The sequence below is a fragment of the Silene latifolia genome, unplaced genomic scaffold (assembly GCF_048544455.1).
Source record: "Silene latifolia isolate original U9 population unplaced genomic scaffold, ASM4854445v1 scaffold_472, whole genome shotgun sequence".
Classification (NCBI taxonomy): Eukaryota; Viridiplantae; Streptophyta; class Magnoliopsida; order Caryophyllales; family Caryophyllaceae; genus Silene; species Silene latifolia.
The window spans coordinates 53,767-60,320 of NW_027413388.1; positions in this window are offsets into that span (position 1 = coordinate 53,767).

Sequence of the window (6,554 nt, forward strand, 5' to 3'; positions counted from 1 at the left end):
GGCGTATATGAGGAGTGCTCGCCAGTCGCGATGCGTAGTAAGGCTCGCCAGCTATGGTGCGGTCGGTTGATCGGTCGTGACAATAGCCGCGTCGGATAGGCTTCTTTTGAAAGTAGCGGACTCATGATGCCGCCGTGGAAATGGTGAATTTTGAATTTCACTATCAATGTTGTTGAAATGAGCGGGTCCCGCGAGGAAGCCCCCATGTTGACATTTTGAAGGAATAGTGAATTTTGAATCTTCACTACTCATTTTTGAATTTGAAGTGGCGGTTTTAATCGTCGTTTGTTTGAATTTTTTTTTGAAGGAAATAGCGAATTTTAAATTTCGCTATTACGTCTGAAGTGACGGTTTATGTGCCGCCGTTGACATGTGAAGGAAATAGTGAATTTGTAATCTTCACTATTACGTTTGAAGTGACGGTTTATGTGACGTCGTTGACATGTGTAGTGAAAATAGTGGAATTTAATTTCCAACTATTATTTTGAAAATGACGGTTTTAATTGCCGTCGTTTGAAATTTGACGAAATAGTGAATTTGAATTTTCATTATTATTTTGAAAATTGACGGTTTTAATTGTCGTCGTTGAAATTTGACGAAATAGTGAATTTGAATTTTCACTATTATTTTGAAAATTGACGGTGTTAATTGCCGTCGTTGAAATTTGAAGAAAAATAGTGAATTTGAATTTTCACTATTTGCTTTTGTATTTGAAAAATGGCGGTTTTAATCGCCGTTTGTTTGGAATTTTGAAGGAAAATAGTGAAATATGATTTCACTATTTGTTGTTGTATTTGAAAAATAACGGTCCTTAATGTCGTCATTGAAAATTTGAAGTTTGTTATGGGAAATTGGGCCAAAGCCCAAAATTTCGCTGAAAGAACAGGGAGCACCTCATTGAGGCGCGAGCAACCTGGCGAGTCAAGGGAACTTCCCTATTTTTCTGTAAAAGACGCGAGAATGGCTTGCTCGTCATTCATTCTTCGTCTTCCTCACACAAACTCGAAAACCCGCGAAAAATCACCATTGTTGGTCTCTAGCTTGCTTCCGTTCGTGCCATCATCAACAATGTCATCTCAAGGTATGGGCAAAATTTGAATTTTTGCCTTTTGTGACGGTCTTATGTCTGACAGAATATGCGCCTGTTTAGGGCTTGAATTGAGTCAGTTTGCCTTGAAATGGACCTTATTGGTAGTTTAGGTCGCTTTGAGGTGTGATAAAATCACGTTGCCTTGTTGTGGTCGTATTTTGAAATTTTGACCGGTTTGCGCTCAAATTGGCGTAGAAATTGCCTTTTTTGAGTCGTAGAAAAATACCCCATTGCATCGGGAATGTATTTTAATTAGTTGGCGGACCTTGTATGGGTCTTGGGGTGCCGTTTTTTGTTGTGGTTGTTTTGACTCGTCTTTTGCTTGAAAAGAAGGGCGAGTCGTTTTTTGTGCGTTTTTTTTGTAAATTGTTTGTGTTTGGTTGGGTTTGGGCGGGATTGCCCTTGTTCTGCTTTGCAGGTTTTTTTTGGATTCGTCCAATTCACGCCGTCGTAATGTCGAAATTTTGGCTGACATTCTTTGTTTGCCTTTGATTGCAGGGTACCATTTGAGAACTATGGGGTCCGTTGTGGAGGCCTTGGAAGAGGAAGATGATCCCGGAGGAGCAGAAGTGAACGGGGAGGCTGTTGGAGCCGAGGTGGTGGTAGAGGATGCTTCCGTAAAGGAGGGGAGGCGGCTGTCGCAGCCGGCTTGTCCCTTTTGTTGTGGCTCATAGACAGGGCAGCTGATGATTGGAGGTCAACACTGGGGTGGTGCGTCGCATCATGGTCCTTGGCCTCCTTATCATCCAAAGTCTGCCAGACACTGTCTTCTTTTTTGTCGTGGAGCAAGAACGAGGTATTACCGTCATGGTAACCACCTATGCATCCGTTGTTGCTCCTCTGTTTCCCGTGTTGCTCCCTTTCTTTTTCGAGCGAAAAGATAGGGAGTGCTTAGTTCGGTAGGTAGCGGATAGCCCCCAGTTCGTTATCTTAGGCCAGTGTCTGTATGATAGATGGTTGTTTTAGGCCAGTGTTTGTATGATAGTGTCTGTACTGAATCCTGTTTGTACGGTCAGACGTTTGTATCAAACGTGTGTCGATGTATTTTGCTTGAGGCGGTTTTTATATATATGTTTTTGGATTGTGGTTCATTTTGTGATTTTTTTGGATTTTTTGTGTTGTGTTTTGGAGGAGCGTTGTCGGCTGTCAATTCCCCTTTTGCTTTGCATCAGTTCCTGCATCGTTAGTGTAGAAAAACAGGCAACAGGTAGTGGTACCGTCGTCAGGTTCAAAAAATAAAATACCTAGTTACACTAACAGAAGCTAGCAGTAAGTAGGGTCGATCTCCACAGGGAGACGGTCACTATCTACTTGTCTACTCGGTCTGTCTAAGGTCATAGTGGGGGTTTTGAGTTGTTTTAACTAAACTAATAAGATTAATCAAGAGAAAAGGGGATAAGAGAAATTAACAAGAAGAAGAGAGGGAACTAGGATTTTGGGTCATCAATGAACGTCAATTAATTGTAGCTAAGGTCACAGATCAGTCGATGTGTCGGTCTAAGGGGCAACGAATATCTCCTTCCGATCTCAATTCGCCCTAAGATACTATTAGCTTAGCTTCCGCCCTCACTAAAGCATCCTATTGTTCACTGCGGGTCTTACCCCTTCCAACCTTTCGGTCTAGGTCAAGGCTTACCAAAATTAAAAAGGCTAAATGCATCGATTCAAATAGCTAGATATAATTAAAGCAGTGATTAACAACATAGACATAACAACAACGACAATCTGCAAACTAATTAGCAATTAACATTCATTCATCGAATCCCCTAATCCTAGCAGGGAGAAATTAGCTAGACGTAATAAAGAGAAAAACAGAAATAAAGAGAGAAATAAACATAAACATAAATAAAGGAGAAAAGGGAAAGAAAGAAAGTTACAATAGATCCGGGAAAAGAGAGGAAAGAATGTTTGCAGAGAAAAGAGTAAAATAAAGTATCCAGTAGTATGTGAGATAAGGGAGAGAAGAGAGTTACAAATGACATCTCTCCTTCCTATTTATAAGAAAATAGGATTTTATTTAACCTAATACCGAATTAATAGATAAAAAGCCCGAGCCCAATAAGGAATCACTCGATCGAGCCCTTTAGAGAGCAGAATTAAGCTCAAACCAATCGATCGAGTAAAATTACTACTCGATCGAGTAAACCCTAAAATGAAATTATTCGATTAACCATAGAAAGTACTCGATCGACTTCTTATTCTATCCAAAAGCACTCGATTGACATGTAAAGCACTCGATCGAGTGATATGTGACATCAACAGCCACTTATTCCGTTAGTTTCAGCTTTGACTTGATTATTTAGCTCCCGAAACGGCTTCACGCATCCCGAGATAGCTACATTTCCGCTCCAAATTCACTCTTCCTTCAAATGCATGCAAAACGGACGGTAAAAGGCTTGATTTCACTACTTTCTGGTCTATTCCTGCAAATAGAACAAAACAAACCAAAGTAGCATATTCGGGGCATTTTGTAGCATAAAACTACGATAATAGCATATAAATACGTGCATAAAAAGGCCTAAAAGGACTATATAAAATGCACGTATCAAATATCCCCAAACCAAACCTTTACTCGTCCTCGAGTAAACTAAATACAACTAATGGAACGGAAAAGATAACTCAGAGCTAGCTTTAAATGCCCACTTAAACCAATTTAATGCAAGCAAACTAACACTTATAGCAAGCAGTCAAATGCAAACGAGTTACAGGATGTTTATAAAATAGCTGAACCGTCGACCTTGCAAGACCTTTAATAATGGACTCTCACGGGTCACTCTTCTCTCATGAAGCAAAGGGTAAGCATATGAATATAAGAAAGAAAGAAATATAGTCGCTCACCTAAACTATGACCCACATAGATTGTTGGGATTCATTAATTCCATTTCTATACATTTCATACAAATGTGATTATTTAGTCATAAAATAATAACTAGATCTTATGCATGCAAAACTATTACAAAGTATAAGAAGAAAATCAATTCTTACTTTGATTATATCGGATAAATGGGCACTAGTAAGTTCACCTTCTTACTAGATCTTGAGCTTTCCAAAATAGAGGAATAAGATTCAAGTTTAGAATATCTCCTAAGGAGTTATACCCAAGGAATACCCTTAAATATTTTAATTAATATAAGACTAGTTATTAATTAAAACAAGCTTAAAAATAACACAAAAATGGAGATTTTTGTCCTCTCTTATTTCGGTTATGAGGAGAGGAAATTGTGAGTTTTCTTTCTCTAAAATATTTCAAAAAATGTAGAGAGTGATAATTTTCTAACACTAGAAAATAATGTAGTAAGTGGTGAATAATAATAGAGGAAAAACCCTTTGCCATTTCCTCTAGAAAACCGGTGGGAAGGGGGGAAGTAGGCCAATGCATGGTCTTGTTCTTCTCAAGATAAGACTAGGCATGCAAGGCTAGATGTAGGGTATAATCATTGTGTTATTCATTTAAAATAAACAACACAATATAAACTCTAATACTCCCTCCAATTTTCGGCACACACACATAAAATGGAAGTTCCATTTTATTTTGTCATTTGTCAATTTTGTCATGTGTCACATGTTACATGACATGTTACACTATAGTGTATTTTTAACATATTAAAAATCAACATATTAATAAAATATGTCACATACAAAATTTAACTAGTAATTCTTGATTACTTGTACCAAAGTGGTTTATCGAATTATAAATTACAACGACTTGTATTTATAATAAATTATTCAACCTGTTTCAATTGTTTCGTAAACAATAATTTAATCTAAGTAATAAAACAATTCGATTACTTAGACCGTAATCGAAAATTTATCGAGAAAAACAATGTTGCGGTTTATCGGTTTTAACAAATATGACCATTAAAATATGAGAAAATTTATTTTCATCAACTTTTCACTTTTAGATCTGAAATATATGATAAAAGGCAACATGTGACGTTTTTCTTTAGTCATGAAATATGTTTTAGCATTATATACTAAATAAAGTCACTATTTATTGAATTTTTACTCAAAAATTCATAAATCATGCTAAAGGAGTCCAATACCTCTAAGATTTTTACACACACTGAGTAAAAATGCATGTGATAACATATTAAATTTCCATGACCAGATTCGAAATATAACTCATATTAACCTAAGTTTTGAAGATTATGAGTGTCATGGTATTTTTCCAAAATGTTCATGAGTTTAAATTTCAAATTTTGAAATTATTTGAAATTTTTATAATTTAATTTGAAGTTTATAGTATAATATTTTATTTTTCGTCCAATGATGAACAATATTAAGAAATCAAGTTGAATTATTGTCATAAGGTTAGTGAAGACTAAGTTTTGAGTCCTATGATGGTTAGGGTAATTAACTTGTACATAAATATGAATTTATGTAATTATTGTGATTTTAATAAGTTAAAACACGCAAATCCATAAAAACTGATAAAATATACGATATTGGCTCTTAAAAGGCGATTTAGCATAAAATTAAGCATGTTCATACATATTATAATGCTGCATTTTATTTATGATTGTCATATTTTAATTTTATGTAATTTTTGAATTATGTAATTTTACTTAGAATGGCCTTAGTTTTAAATTGATATTACCTGAAATGCATGGGAATATCGATTCGGTTGTAATTATTGTGATATCGTATCACCGTTTTGTAATTTAATATTTTATTTTATTACAAATGTATGATAGGAAATTATGTAATTTTTATTTATTATTTGTAATTTCCCGGTGTTTCCATGAAGACGGTGTTACCTCGAGATGCGTGCCAAGACCGAAGTTCAAGGGACCAAAGGAGTTGGTTTCCGAATTTGTAATAGTTTATTAGATTTACTATTTTAGGGAGGCCATACTAGGATTATATTTTTATGCTTTGCATTTTATTTATATGTTGCATGCATCGCTAAATCGCCATAACTAAACATGCATTTTAAATCGAGTTTATCGACCGTGTCAATTACAATTATCGTAGTTCACCGCTTTAGTTCACTTAAAACGTGATAGATAATAAATTGACATGACCTCTCGCTAAATAAACATTTGAGACTTAGCCTTACCAAAAATTAGAAACCATGAAAACCTATTTCGTGAGGGAGTGCGCTCGGCCAAATCGGGGTACAAACCTTGTTACGTAGGGAAAGTGGGTGATAAATGTCTATCCACCGAATTCATGTTGATGAGGGTTCTATCGCCAAAGCGTGCCCAAGTTAATGCGAATTTGGATCATGGACACATTTATTTGAAATTTGGGTTGAACTCAACAAAAGTATTCTCGACCATAGCCGGATGTCTTTTGGGCTAAAGATAAATATTAATGTAATTTTATCGACCAAGAGTTCTAAAAGTAGAATCGATTAAAGAGTTAATCCACCGAGTTATATTGATGAGGATTGTATCGCCAAAGCGTGCCCAAGTTAATATGAATTTGGATCTTGGAATCATTTATAATAGTTGGGTAGAGG